Source organism: Peromyscus leucopus, chromosome 19 (genome assembly GCF_004664715.2).
Source record: "Peromyscus leucopus breed LL Stock chromosome 19, UCI_PerLeu_2.1, whole genome shotgun sequence".
Taxonomy (NCBI): Eukaryota; Metazoa; Chordata; class Mammalia; order Rodentia; family Cricetidae; genus Peromyscus; species Peromyscus leucopus.
Window position 1 is genome coordinate 2,515,357 of NC_051079.1, and position 15,584 is coordinate 2,530,940.

The window sequence follows — 15,584 nt, forward strand, 5'->3', positions numbered from 1 at the left end:
TTTTCTTTCTTTCTTTCTTTTTTTTTCAGAGACAGGGTTTCTCTGTGTAGCTTTGGTGCTGTCCTGGATCTCACTCTGTAGACCAGGCTGACCTCAAACTCACAGAGATCCACCTGGCTCTGCCTCCCGAGTGCTGGGATTAAAGTTGTGCACTACCAATGCCCGGCTAAGTCCACGGACTTTAACTGAGTATGAAATTTGCTCAAAACTCACCTGGGTAAATTTGAAGGAATCATCATACTTACTAATATTCTTGGTTTATTTATTTTTCTTAATGAATGAATGATAATGATAACATCTACAGCAAGAGAAACATTCTATCCTTCAAACACTCTGTTCTCTAGGATAGAACTGGCATGTGGTAGTCTATGGGCCAAACCCTCATTGTTACCAGCCTTTTTCTGTTGAACTGCGCTGTTTAATGGCAGAATTCTCTATAAAGCACTGGCTGACTTGGATTGCTATTTAGCCCAGCTGGTTTTAAATGGGGACCCCCAGCCTCAACATCTCAAGTTCTGAGACTATAAGCATGAACCACTATCACATCTGGCTCTAGTTTTTCTTTTCAATGATTTATTGAGATGAAATTCATAAAATTACTATATAATGAACAATTCAGTGGCACTTCGAACATTCACAGTGTGTCCGATCATCACCACTATCCAGGTCTAAAACATTTCCAAAGTGAAATCTGTACTGGTTTGCTCCTGATCCTCTCCCCTTGTCGCTATGGAGTGATCTATTCTGTATATTTTATAAAAGTGAAATCATACAATATACAGCTTTTTGTGTCTGCCTTTTTACACATAGCATAATGATTTGAATGTTCTTCAGCGCTTTGACTCTTGGGATGGTTAAATAATATTCGTGTGTGTGTGTGTGTGTGTGTGTGTGTGTGTGTGTGTGTGTGTGTCTGTCTGTCTGTCTGTCTGTCTGTCTGTCTGTCTATGTGTGTGTTTCTGTGTCTGTGTGTGTCTGTGTTGTATGTTGTTCTGGCTAGTTTCTTATCAACCTGATGCAAACCTAGACTATCTGGGAAGAAGACCTTAATTGAGAAAATGGCTCCATCAGATTGCCTGTAGGCAAGTCTATAAGACCTTTTCTTGATTAGTGATTCATGTGAGGGCGGCCACCCACTGGGGGCAGGTCCACCACTGGTCAGGAGGTCCTAGGTTGTATAAGGAAGCAGGATGATTAAGCCACGGGCAGCAAGCCATTAAGCAGCCCTCCTCCTGGGTCTCTGCTTCAGTTCCTGCTTTGGTTTCCTGCCTCAGCTTCCCTCAGTGATGGTCTGTGGCACAGAATTGGAAGCCCAACCCCCCTTGCTCCTCAAGGTGCGTTTGGTCATGGTGTTTATCCCAGCCACTGAAACCTAAGACATGTATCTACTCATAGATCGATGGAACTTTTATCTACCATGAATAGTGCTGCTGTGAACACCCATATATGTATACATGCTTGGGTCTCTGTTTTCAATTATTTTCTTTTTTAATTATTTTTAAATTAAAATATAATCACATAATTCCCCTTTCCCTTTCCTCCTGTCAGTCCTTCTCATGCCTGTCCACTCCCTACCCCTCTCAAATTCATGGACTCCTTTTCTTTAATTGATGTGTGTGTGTGTGTGTGTGTGTGTGTGTGTGTGTGTGTGTGTGTGTGTAATGTATGCATAAATATATAAATACAATCTGCTCGCTCCATTTAACATTACTTGTACTTACAATCATAGGGCTGACCATTTGATGTTGGCTAATCGGCTAGGGAGCTCATCCCTGGAGGAGACCATTTCTCCCACTCTCAGCATCCCTAGTTGCCCGTAGTTCTTCGTTGATGGGTCCTGTGAGATTTCCTCCTTCCTCCTGGCATGGCTGTTGTTGTACTTGTTCAGGATGCCATGTTGTTGAGGCACCATGGATGAAGATTCCAGGAGAAACAATCTCACAGCAGACTTCTTGGTCCTCTGGCTTTTACAATCTTTCCACCTCCTCACTCATGGTATTCCAGGAGCAGGACGTGCAGGAGTGTGTTGTGGGTAAAACCACTGGGGCCAGGCACCCCACAATCAAGTTGGAAACATTGCCACAGACACCACAGACATTCGGGATATTATAAGGGAATACCTTAGCGGGAAATTTCAACTCTGCTTAGGGGTAAAATTCCTAAGTTATATAGTAACCTAATGTTGAACTTTTTGAGGGTATTCTGATCTGTTTTCCACAGTAAGTATACCATTTTGCCTCCCCTCTAGTAACATCCTAGGCTTCTAATTTCTTTATATCCTGGTCAGCACATAATTGTTCCTTAATTTTTTTTTTGTCTTAGCTATTCTAATTGATAAGTGTTTTGAAAAAAATCCCAAGGTAGTGGATAACTCCACCAATGCAATAAGCCAAGCCAAACCAAATTAATAAGACCAGGTTTAATCCGAGCAAAGCAACTCCTGGGTGACCCTCAGGGGAAAGGAAGCAGGAGAGAATCACATGGAAGGTCTATTGATCAGACCTTAGATACCCTGTAGGCACAGTCTTGAGGAGCTCTTGGGGAGGAGCTGACACGTGGTGGGTTTTCACAGTTTGGAAGAGAAGATATGGAGCTGGGTTCCCAGCTGAACATGTGGGCAGGTTTAGAATGGGCCCTGAGCTGGAGATTCCCAACATCCCAACCTTTTTGGAAATTTTTGGGCACTGGTTCAAGTCTTGCTACTTCCTGCTGGCAGGGGATGATGGGGAGTCAGGAGTCAGTGGGCTCACACTCAGCAGGAGGTGTGGGTGAAGAAACAGTTGGTTAACTGCCATCCTGGAGGCCTCAGGGATCTGTTTTTTGAGGATGTGGAGAAGGCAAGTTGCTAGGAGAAAAAAATAGGCTGTTATCACCAGCCCTATGAATGGGGCTAGCCATAGGAAGAGTAAAGACAGCCAGAAAGAAATGAAGATGTGCCAATTTATCGAGGATAGGTGCCCGCTTGAGTCTGGAGAGGTGGTACCAGCACTGATGTCCCAGGAGCTTGGGGGACTGGCACATCAAATCGAGGGTTGATGTGTTCTCGGAGTACCTGAGCCATCATATCCACTGTTTCCTTGGAGGTGGGGAGTGCCTCCATCCATGCTGTGAAGGTGTCAATAAGAGTTAAGAGACAACAGAGCTTTTTATGAGTGGGCATGTGGGTGAAGTCAACCTGCCAGTCCTCGCCTGGTCAGTGTCCTCAGAACTGGTGCAGGGGCTGGCGCATCTGGAGGTCCCCCTGCAAGTTGGCCTTGGCACAAGTCTAGCACCAGGCCAGACTCCTTGATACAGCAGCAGCAGATCTCTTTCCCAGGAATAGCACATGCTGTAAGGCAGCTGGAACAGATGTGCATCTTGGTGTCATAGCAAAAAGCCTCTATACAGTCCTAAAAGCTGGGACAGTAAAGTCCACAGAAATGTAAGAACTTCAGAAAACTGTCTGTAGTCAGTGCTCTATCAGTTTATCAAAACTTCAGTTTTCAGTGCTAAAATTCTGAAGCCTGTGAACAAGGCAAACCTTCTGTATTTTTAACAGGAAACTTAACTAATGAACTAATGAGCTACCAAGGTGGTTGTAGCCTTGGGGGTCGAGGAAGAGCTGTTAGACTGGTAAATCTGTCAGTACCCTAGTCATCAAACACCATCAGACCTGAGAAGGATGGATTTCACCTGAGTAAGCAGGAGTGGGACAGCTTTCCAGCTGCCGAGGGCAGCTACCCCAGGTCTCTCTGTGGTTGTTGAGGTCAGAAGTTCCCAAGGCAGTGCCAGTCTTCAGCGGCCAAGCCCAGAAGATCTGACAGACTTTCCTGTGGAGTAGTAATTTGGGGAGAGTGGCCTGCCTTGTCTTGGCAAAGTGGGGCAATCAATCCCCCAGAGTCCTACTTGTCCACAGTCTGGACAGGGTCTTAGCAGCAGTTAAGGTACAAAGCAGTTTTCCACTCTGTGGCTGCTTTGCTACATTTAAAGCAGGTGGAAATTCTTCTGCAGCCATCCATCTTCCTTGGAGAAGACACAGGATGCTGCCAGGAGCTGGCATGTCACCTTTTTTTGTTTATCTGTCTGCAGCTGCTTCTGCTACAGTGGCAGAGAGTGTATGATCTATAACCCATATACAGCTCTGCCTGACAGACATCCCATGGCTCTGGCATTTCCAACATCTTGGAGTCTCCAGTTTGTTAAGTCTCAAACCCTGGTACAAAGAGCTGAGGTACCTACTTAACATATCAAAGCTGAACTTGGCTGCTAAGTTCTCAAGCATTCCTCAGTCCCTACCTGTTACAGGGTATGGCTGGCATACCTGGCCCTCCACCCTGAACTCTCCAGCCCAGGGGCTGGGCTGCCCTTCCCCCAGAGGGTTTTCCCTATATAATCCAGCCGTTTGGGTTACCCATCTCTTTTAGACTTTGGCCTCCAGCTGCTGCACCTGGCTTCCCTCTCTGCCTCCTCCCTTCCCTTCCCCTTCTCATATGGCCCAGCTCAGCCTGGTCATGTCACTCTGGACCCTCCCAGATTCCCCTAACTCTAATTATGCTCTTCCCCACATCTACAATAAACTTTCTTCACCATACCTAGGACTGGTAATGTCCTTTCCTTTCCTTTCTTTTTTTCAATGGCCCCTCCAGGATTCTAGGCAAGGACTCCCCTGCCACACCCCTGGCCCCACCCCTTTCTTCAACCTCACAGGAAGATTCCATAACCCCTTTAAATCTGTATCCTTCAGCATTCTAAAGCCAGAACCACATGCTAAAGCTGTCACCTGCTTGGGATGGAACCAGGCCCCTCCTTGAATCACATTTTGTAAGCTTTGATTGTTGATACTTTCCTTTGTTGCATAAGCTTCTCCTTAATTCCTTAGGCGTTGGCTTTTTACAAGCGGTATGCTTGGCTGAGTGGGGTCTTGTCCTGAGTTGCCTGTAGTTCTTTGTTTATGGGTGGGGTCCGCTGAGATCTCCTTCTTTATTCCATTTCACTTCAGCATTCTCCTTGCCTCTCTCAGCACAAGCCTTGACTCCAACATTGGATTTCTGGTTCTCCTTTTCTCCTCAGACTGTACATCTTGTACTTCTTTTTACCCTGCTTGCTCTTTAGATCTTCATTAGAGTGATCACTAATAACCATACTACAGGGCAGATATTAGGTTGTCTGAAAATCTCCTCTGCTGAGGAAATTAGTCCAAAATTCTTTAATTCAGCCTCAGGCAGATTTTTAGGATAAAGGCAAAAAGCAGCCACATTCTTTGCCAAAACAGCCCAAGGATGAGCCAAGAAGTAGTGCCACCCACCTTTAATCCCAGCACTGCCAAGGGGCAGAGGCAGGGAATTCAAGGCCAGCCTGGTCTACAGAGCATGTTCCGAGACAGTCAAAGCTATGCAAAGCAACTCTGTCTTGAACGGGGAAAAAATCAGGAGAATAGTATCTAGTCCAGCTGCTGTTACTGTTCCCTGCTGTGTCATCTCGAGCTGGGCCTCCTTAATCCAAATTATTCTCAGCACAACTGTCTTCAAAGCGTCTGTTAGGATGGCTCATTAATCCCTGCTTACAGTATTCTCTGCTTTCCTCGTCCAATGCTCCCCAAATCAGCAAGCTCAGGCTCTAGCCCACTCCCTGCTATCAGTGTCAGTCTTAGTTACTTTTCTATTGCTGGAACAAAAGCCCACCATAACCAAAGCACTTTTTAAAAGAGCATTTAATGGAGGGACCATGAGAACATGGCAGGAGGCAGGCAGGCATGGCGCAGGAACAGGAACTTGGAGCTCACATCTGCTCCAAAAGCTTGAGACAGACAAGGAGCTAACTGGGAAGGGCGTGGGCTTTAGAAACCCCACAGCACACCCACAGTGACACACCTCCTACAACAAGGCAGCACTTCCTAGTCCTTCCTAAACAGTCCCGACTGGGAACCAAGCATTCAAATATATGAGCCTGTGGGGGCCGTACTGAGAAACGGTAAGAAGAGAAAAATATGCTCATGCAGGTTGTCTGCTACATGTCAAGCTAGAGAAGTATATGCCCACCTGTATGTGGTAGGTGGAAAAGAGATTGAATGTGTTATGTTAACCCTACTGGTCGAGAATAAAACTGCTCCCACAGCTCAAAGTCAAATTTGAAGCAAGCTTTAATTAAATACTGGCCAAGTTGATGGATTCTCTGGCCAGCTCCATCTCTGTGTTTCAAAAAAATGGCCTCAAATCATGGTTTGCAGGGGCTTAAAAAGTCAATGCCAAGGAACAGCTGACTCCATTTTTCCGTTAGTTAAATTTTGATTTATTTCACTGTGGTGTCTGCTTTAATCATGCCCCAAGCTAAAGGTTGACTTTTTTTGACTGGTTCTTCCTCAATAATCTTGTGAATATGACACATTGTAAATTCTTTCCATTGTTCTGAGAATTGATTGACCATTGCATGTTTCATGGTATGTTAACTGTCTGGCTATATACCCATAATGTGTACCTTTCCTGTGATCATAAAAATAACTGCAACATTCCACTTTTAATCACTTGCTCACTTGGTATAAAGGGGCTGCTCTGCCTTTAATCTGGGCTGCTTTCATTCTCCTACCATGGAGACTGCAAAGCTGGTCCAGCCATCAATAAATTTTTACTTTGCAACATCTAGGTGTTGGCTCCTGGTTTTCAACACTATCAGCAAAACCCATAATTCACCACATTTCCATTCGGCCCTTTTAGGATTCTGCTACTCCAGCTATATGAGTATATGACTGCACATGTGCAGTTCAGTAGCTGAGCAAGGAGTCTTATGTCTTACGTCATCAGTGCACTGTGTGATTGCACAGATGTACGCAGCATGGTCATGCAATCAGCCCATGCATGGTGTAGCTCTGTAAGCCCACCTGAGCATGTGCAGGGGAATCCTTAAAAGCTGGACACAGACTCCCCCCTCTCTCTCCTCCACATGAGTCTCTGCCCCAGGCCTGGTACTGGGTTCTGTCGGACCTCGTGCCTCTGATTTTTCCTCAAACGGTAACCAGTGCCACATATTTGAAACCAACATTGATGCCGTGACAAAACAGACTCTCACAGCGCTCTGTGTCCGGGGCCCTGCGTCCAGGACCCTGTACCCAGGTTTCTTGAACGTACGACTGCCCACTTTTTTTCATTTGCCCAGCCACCAGGACTGATCCACACAACACACCAGCCACCAGATTGGTGAGTTTTCCCTTTCTGATCCCTCGACATTTCCAGCGACTGTAGCCTGAGATCTATTTCTCATGCCAGATCCCCAGGGAGTACTCAGGCTGCATACCATGACACATTCTCTCTTGATGAAGTATTGAATGCTGTCTGGACTCCCAGGGGGTCCTCTGGTATGTACACTCTCAGCCTTTGCCCCTCCCGTGATCACAACTGGGGTAACTTGTGCCAGTCCACAGATTACCTGCCCTTGGGGACACCCAAGATGGGGGGGTCTTCCATCCCGTTCATTATTTTAATTTTTTATTTATTTTTTCTCTCAGCTGCAGTCATGGGACATGAAGGCTTCCTCCTCTTGGTTCCACTCCTCCTCTGACAAATGCCTTAAATATCCCCAGATACCAGTAAATATGGCTGATTGAACCCAGATATTTCACGGGAATTATCTAACTTCTGCCAGCGAACGGGCAAATGAAAAGAGTTACCTTATCCCCACGCTTTCACCTAAGTGAAGTCCCTCTCCCTTTCTGATTCTCTCTCTCCTGCCCACTTGTATTCCTGAGCCTAAGGAATCTCTGACTCAAAAGAACCTTATCTGTTCTCTGCTCTGTTCTCTGGTACCAGGCAGGCTGCTAAGCACGGACAGGTCTGAAAGCAGGCTAGGATGCATGCAAATAAGTTTACAATCAGGACCCACATGGGGATCACAATAATGTAGACGGCTCTCTAGCCAGAGATCAGTTTACAGCCTGCCTCCTGACCAGTCTTCCTAAAGTTGTCCTCAAGCCAGCAAACTATCAAATAATAATAATAATAATAATAATAATAAGAAGAAGAAGAAGAAGAAGAAGAAGAAGAAGAAGAAGAAGAGAAGGAGGAGGAGGAGGAGGAGGTGGAGGAGGAGGAGGAGGTGGAGGAGGAGGAGGAGGAGGAGAAGAAGAAGAAGAATTCAAGACATGGAATAAAATCTGTCTCTTGTCTCCCAGAGCTTCCCGACATCAGGGCTAAACTTAAGCAGGGCTCCTAACCCCACAGGTGGAAGTTTCAGCTGTGGCATTTAAGGTACCATGGGAGAGATGAAAAAGCCCATGAACAGAAATGCCAAGTGCTGGCACATGCTATCCAAGCAGCTGCATAAGGGCTTCCAGGTCCCTGTTTTAGAAAGCCATGCAGGCTAGTGCATGCCCTGCTGGGCCATCAATTGAGTCTTGTTCGAAGTGCCACCTAGAAAGATAACTGGTCAGTTGACTGCCCTCCATGCAACTCATGGCATGGGGACATTAAACAAAGACCTCCAGCAGACCACCTAGGCCTGGCCATGGGCTCACAGGGAACCCAGGATGCAGCATGGGGCGATTCGTTTCCTTCCTTTGGACACTGAGCCACCAAATCAGTCCTGAGGGAGTTTTGGAGTACCATCTCTTCTTCTCATTTCCCTATTGTCGGGGTAGAGGGACAGCCCCACCCACCTCACCAGATCCCACCACTTATTCAGGGGTACCTAATGGGAAGATATTTTTCCAGCTAAGGTAGGAGCTTTCATTTCATTTTCTTCCTCCACGTGCCTCACTCCAGACCTGTCAGCAGTGCCTCTTCTCCTCCTCATGCACAGTGACACAGACAGGGCCCTGATCTCTCTCAAGTTCCAGAGGACATCAGGGCCCACTGCCTTGTCCCCAATTCCAGAAGAATGAGGTCTCACCCCACAAGCTTTTGTCTTCCTGGTTCCCTCTTCTAATTAACTACTCAGCTGTTGTCACAGGATCACCATAGAGCTGGAGTCCAAGAATCATCAGATATTATTTGTGTAAGATAACAAGCCATGTGTTTTCACTTCTGCAAACAAGCTTGGTTGCCCCGACTGCATAGGATGTGCTTGATCACACATAGGCAGGAGGTGTGGCCAGGATGCATGCTTGCCCCTGATTGGACAAAGGCAGGAAGTATGTGCCTCATGAGTTTTGTCTTTGTAAGCTCCTGTCTAATGTAGTTCGGTACCACTCTCTGGGAATTCCTGAGTATGGACCTGGCCGGTGTCCATCTTCTTGGCCAGTACTTAAAAAAGCTTGCTTCAAATTTGGCTCAAAAATTGTGATAGTGGTCTTATTCTCAGCCAGGGGGGTTACCAGTTCCACAAACTGGCAGCCCCAGAGCACAGATTCTCAGCCTGGAAGGTGTGTGACCCTGGGGGAGACACAGGCACTCTCGGAGCACAGGGTCTACAGAGCAAGAGGCAGACATTTGCATGGATTGTTTTTTTCAGACAAAACACATCACTTCGGAGAACTTGAGGTCTGCCATATTCTGTTTTCCACTGCGCCTCCAGTTCGGCAGACATTGTGTGCTCTGCCAAGGAGAGCCCCAGAGGACAAGCTGATACAAAGATTCCCCCTTGCTCCAGGGTAGGGAAAAGAGCACTGGATCAGGAGGTGTTGAGGGTAGCATGCTGAAGTCAGAGCCCAGTCCCTGATTACGGCTTTGCCCCAGATCTTGTTACTGAAGACTGTCTGAGATTCTGAACTAACCATGGCTTCCCTGGATTATCCCAGCAACCAATTGCTCCCTTTTTTCACTCAGAGTCAATCTTTAAAATAATTTTTTTATTTTATTTATTTATTTATTTATGGAGGTGGGTTTTAGCATTCAGACCTGCCCCCTTGGGGACCCACCCTGACGGGAGCCATAAGCCTAAGCGACCCTTGACACACATGCTGCCATATTTGGGTTTCTCTCCTCTTTTCTTAGATCTAGGCCTTGCTTAAGTCTCCATAGCACCAGAAACCTCTTCCCACAGATACCAGAACCTCTTCTCAGATATCAGGTGAATGAGCTGCAGTTAAGCAATTAGGCAGTTAGACAAGGGTAGGTAGATAACCTTCAGAGCAACATTTCCTGCTGGCCGAACAGCCCATAATTAAGTCCCTGCCTGCTCACAACCCCCTTTGTCTACCTATATATGCCTTGAGAGTAAAATAAAATTTTGGAGCTTGATCAGACGTCCTGTCTTGCTCTCATTCTTTGTGTCTCTTGTCCCTTTCATTCGCCGGCCCTCCCTTTAGGTCCCTGTTGAAGACCCTGCTGGCCGGGGCACCACCCAGCATCCTGACAAATCCCGACAAGGTCATCTTAAAGTCCTCTTTAAGAGAAAACCCTTCCCCCCTCTCTCTCTCCCCCTCCCTCTCTCCCCTCCCCACCCAGGTCGTGGGCACCTCTCTCTCTTCTTCCCCTTCTCTCTCCCCCTTCCTCTCTCCCCTCCCCACCCAGGTCGTGGGCACCTCCTCTCTTCTCCCTTCTCTCTCCCCCTTCCTCTCTCCCCTCCCCACCCAGGCCGTGGGCACCTCTCTCTCTTTCTCCCCCTTCTCTCTCCTCCTTCCTCTCTCCCCTCCCCACCCAGGCCGTGGGCACCTCTCTCTCTTCCTCCCCTTCTCTTTTTCTTCTCTTTCTTCTCTCCTCAGCCTCTGCCCATTTTCGATTTCTTTCCCCCTTCCTTCCCCACTTAATGAAACTTTCCATGTGGGTGCCACCTGCATGGTATGAGTGACTTTCCAGTGTGCCCCTTGGCCCCACCCACGAGGGCCGCTGTGGTGCCCTTTTTTAAAATACAACATTTGAAAGGGAGAGAGAAAGAGATGGGGGAGGGGATCTTCTCTTAAAAAGATCTTAAGACACCATCATAAAGATGATGTTGTCAGGACGCTGGGTGGGTCCCAGAGGGGCAGGTCTGAAGGCTGGCAGTGGGTGTGTGTAGGTCAGACTACCGCTTGAGGGAGTCAGTTCCCTTCTTCCATCAGATGGGCTTCAGGATAGAACTCAGGTCGACAGGCTAAGCGCCAAGCCCCTTTAGCTGATGGATCGTCTCACTGCTGACATTTTGATACAATGTTTTTCATAAGTCAACATTCAGTTCTCTTCATTGCTGAGCCTCCAATGGCTTTGAAGTCTTGGGTATTCTAGTGCTCCCCCATGAACCCCACTCCTTCCACTACCCTCCCAGTGCCCTGATCCTCCTGCTCCTGCTCCTCCAGGCAGACCAAGGCTCACTTCTAGACCTCACTCACAGTCCCTTCCGGAGGAAGTCTACCCGATCTCAACGAAGCAAGGTCCCCCCAGGAAGCAGAGCCTGATCTGCTTTTCTAGTTGGCAGAGAAAGCTTCTTCAAGAGGTCTTTTGAAACTAAATCTCAGCAGATTTTATTTCCAAGTAGAATGAAAACAGGAAGTGAGAGTGAAAAATGTGCCCCACTGTGACGGAAGTTACCTTGCAAAACCAAAGTGTCTTCGTTCCTACGGACACACAATTCTTCCCAGGGGCAGGGGGATGCTTCCATCCGAGACTCTGCAGAAGCACCCTCAAAGAGGTTCGGAGGCAGAGACAAATGTTCTGTGGCTTTGAAAGCCAAAGAAAGCCCCTGCAGTGGCGGTCAGGGCAGGGAGAAAGGCCTTGTGGGGAGCCAGGCAGAGGGCCAGCGGGAGCCTAGCCGCCACACAAGTGTTTCCTTCATTTAAGAAAAAAACAGCTTTGCAGAGGAAGTCCTGGGTTCCCAAGTAGGTTCTAACTTCATTAAAATGCTGAGCTAAGCCGTGCCGACCAGATCAGTGCTCTTCCAGAAGGGCTGAGGAAACAGGTGGCTGTCTACTCCGCACCAGACAGAAGGGTAAACAAGGGCCGCATTTGTCTTACAGATAATAAGCCAAATGGGACTCACTTTTACCCGCTTTATCCACTAAAACCAAGTGGTGTCGGTCGAGTCCCGCAAAGCTCCCGTTATTGTTGGTCTTTTTTCTTTTGTTGTTGCTTGCTTGGTTCTTCACACAACTGTCAATAAACCAGTGAACAAAAACAGGAACCAGCCAGCCGTCTGAGGGCACGGGAAACACTCACAGAGACCGTGCGTTCCCACCCCGTCTTCACCTCAACCAAGGACTCGCATTCTCGGTACGCAATTCATTCATTTGTCCGTTGTTTCTTACCGAGCAGTCATATGTGAGAAGGTAGATTGATTTTTTTATTTGTTGTTACTGTTTTGAGATGGTTTCTCTGTGTAGCCCTAGCTGTCCTGTAGACCAGGCTGGTCTAGAATTTAAATCCACCTGCCTCTGCCTCAAGAGTGCTGGACTAAAGGTGTGCGCCACCACGTTTTAAAAAATGACTCCAACTTTAGTGCACTGAATCTCCTGAATGACTTGTTAAAAGAGAGATAGGGACCAGTTAGGATGGGGACCAGTTAAGATGGGGACCAGTTGATGGGGACCGGTGCGCCTGCTGCTTTCCATGGCTGCTGTTCCCTGGATCCTGTTTCTCAAAGGCTGGAGGAGCATCGATGACGTGGCCCCCAGGGTACTGGCGGACGTAGCGGGAGGTCATAGTGGGCGGTCCTGAAGAGCACACCCACCCCGCCCCGTCACGTGGTCCTTCACGCTGTTGCTGCCTTGCAACAGATGCGAAACAAACGGTGGGTTAAAATAAATTTTTAATCTATGTAATTTAATGATCACAGGTGTTTCAATATGGTGATGGAAAATTGTGACTAACATTGGCCAGGGGGTGAGGAATTTGCATTTCTTAAAAGTTCCCACCCAGGGTGTGGTGGCACATGCATTTATCTTAGCACTCAGGAGACAGAGGCAGGCGATCTCTGTGAGTTCGAGGCTAGACTGGTCTACAAAGCAAGTTCCAGGACAGCCAGAGTTGTTCCACAGAGAAACCCTGTGTGTATGAGGGGCATGGGGGGGCAGGAGTTCCCAGTAAATTAGGCTTGCCATGTGTGCCTGCCATCCCATCACTGGGGAAGTGGAAAGAGGGGTATCAGAAGCTCAAGGTCATCTTTGAGGACATAGATTTGAGAGAGGCCAGCCTGGGCTACATAAGCCTCTGTCTCAAAAATGAAACAAAACAACAAAATAATCCAGGTAATAAAAACATACCAGCTGTCTTCACACTTTAAGAACTACTGTATTAATATATCCATTGCCAAATCCCTAGAATGCATAAAACTTAGAAAATACTCAATAAATATTCATTACATTGAATGAAAGCAGATTTGAGAAAATCCTGTAGTCTGAGATAACAGATCCGCTTGTGCAAATATTTACACTTCTCCCAGCTGAGACAGAAACACAGGATTGCAGGGACAGCTTCATAGAGCAGGGCGCTCTGATTTACACATTAAATATGAGAGCCTGCACAGTGTCCGCAGCCCGCGGGTGGGTGATGGGGATTGAGAAGAACATGGGGACTGGGGAGAGCGAGCTCATGGCTAGAGCTTGTGCTGAGATTGCAGGAGGCTCTGATTATCACCACACGGGGATGGAGGAAGTGGGGTGAAGAGAACGTTGCCATCTTTAGTGTCTTCCTGTTGCTCCTTCCTGCCTCTTCCACGCTCTCCTGCTTCTGCTCCTCCGCCATGGTGAATATACACATACTTGGAGTTCTTTGAGAAAGAGAACCTGTACTGTTGCAAATGAAATCTCTCAGGAAACAAGAGGTACAGGATGTTGGAGAGATTGCTCAGCAGTTAAGAGTGTTAGTTCCCACCAGCCTGCCTCGGCTGCCAAGGCGGGCGGTCACCCGTCGCCAGGTGCCTTTCTACCTGACATCCTCACCCTTAAAAGTGTGGTCAGCCACGGTCCCTCTCTGGCTTCTCCTGTCCTTGTCCCTCTCTTGCCTGTTCTCTGCCTGCCTTGCTCACATCCCCACTCGGACGGACGGAGAAGGCCTTCCATTCTTTTGCTCTCCCTCCCCCAATAAACTCTTACACTAACTCTGTTGGGAGTGGCATGCTCTCGTACAGGCATACTTTGCCAAGGCCTGCCGAAGGTACCCATTTTGCCACTGTTTGTCCTTTTAAAGAGCACTGGCTGTTCTCGAAGAGGACCAGGGTTTCATTACCAGCACCTACAGACAGGTCACAAGCTTTTCTGTAACTAGTTCCCAGGAGTCATACAGCCTGTTCAGGTCTCTGCAGACACTGCATGTACACAGAGTACATATATACATCCAGCAAAACACCCATGTGCATGAAAAGTAAAACAATAAAAATCAGTGGCAGAACTACAAAGCATCTTTTAAAAGCAGCTGCCGGGGATTGGCTGTTGGCGGCGTTGCGGCTGAGCTCATGTGCGGCGGCAGTGGCGTTAGGCGGCTGCAGCAAAGTGTTTGGCGCGATGTCTCACACCATTTTGTTGGTACAGCCTACCAAGAGACCAGAAGGCAGGAGTCTGTGAATGAGTGCATGGAAGGTGTTTGTAAAATGTGTGAAGAACATCTGAAGAGAATGAATCCCAACAGCCCCTCCATCACATACGATATCAGTCAGTTGTTTGACTTTATCGATGATCTGGCAGATATCAGCTGTCTTGTTTGCCGAGCTGATACACAGACGTACCAGCCTTATAACAAAGACTGGATCAAAGAGAAGATCTACGAGCTCCTTGGTCGACAGGCCCAACAGGCTGAGAAGTAGTTGAGTTGGAAGCATTGGAGGCTGAGGGTGGGCTTGGAACAGGTGCATACAGTGTGCTGTAGTGAACATTTTGTATGATAGTAATCCTGTTTCCATTTTGTTACTAGAGCCAAGATTGAATGTATGACATGATAGTGATCTTTTCATTCTGAAACCACCATTGCCCATTTGCGCCTTTCCTTTCTTTTCTTTTTTTTTTTTTACTTAAACATTTTTATGATAATTCAGAGAGAAAGTGTTCTTTGCCAGTTAAGGTTGGTTCCAGTCCTGGAAACTGTTTGTATCTGCTTTACAGGAGTGAGTGCACTAACCCTTTGTGGGGGTAGGGATGGTGACGAGCTTAGTTATGTCCTCTGGGAAAGTCTTAGTGAAAAATAAAAAATGTTCTGTAGCTGTGTTTTTTCACTGAGTGATTTTTGGTTTTTGTCTCTAAACATTGAATTGTCTGGCAAAGCCTTATCAGTTTTAAAATCAATAGGCAGCTACATAAAGAACTTGACAGTTTATGTATTTGGACCCATTTTGCTGTGATTTACTTATATGAAGCTAATAAGCTTTTACCTCATTTTTCCAGCAATCAATAAATCTCCATTGTAGTGACAAAAAAGAAAGAAAGAAAGAAAGAAAGAAAGAAAGAAAGAAAGAAAGAAAGAAAGAGAGAAAGAGAGAGAGAGAGAAAGCAGCTGCCATTTATCGCACACCTGTTGCACACCGGGCTAATTGTGGAAAAGACACTCTTTAGAATGGACAGAACGACCCACAGATATTAAATTCTTTCCTTTAAAGTGCACAGCTCAAATTGTACAACATTCCCACCACCTTCCAGAGGGATGCCACGTCCACCAGCAATCACCACATAAAGGTTTGGTAAAGTTAACTTTCTAAGTAACAACATGGCAATTTTAACCTCTTTCCTTTGGATAAGAATGAGTTCTAGGAAGAATCTCTCTTTGGATGGTGTCCTGAGA

General features: G+C 46.9%; 1 pseudogene; it reads left to right on the forward strand.

The window, feature by feature from the left end:
* Positions 1-14,317: 14,317 nt before the first annotated feature.
* Positions 14,318-14,748, forward strand: LOC114698144 (annotated as a pseudogene).
* Positions 14,749-15,584: the final 836 nt, after the last annotated feature.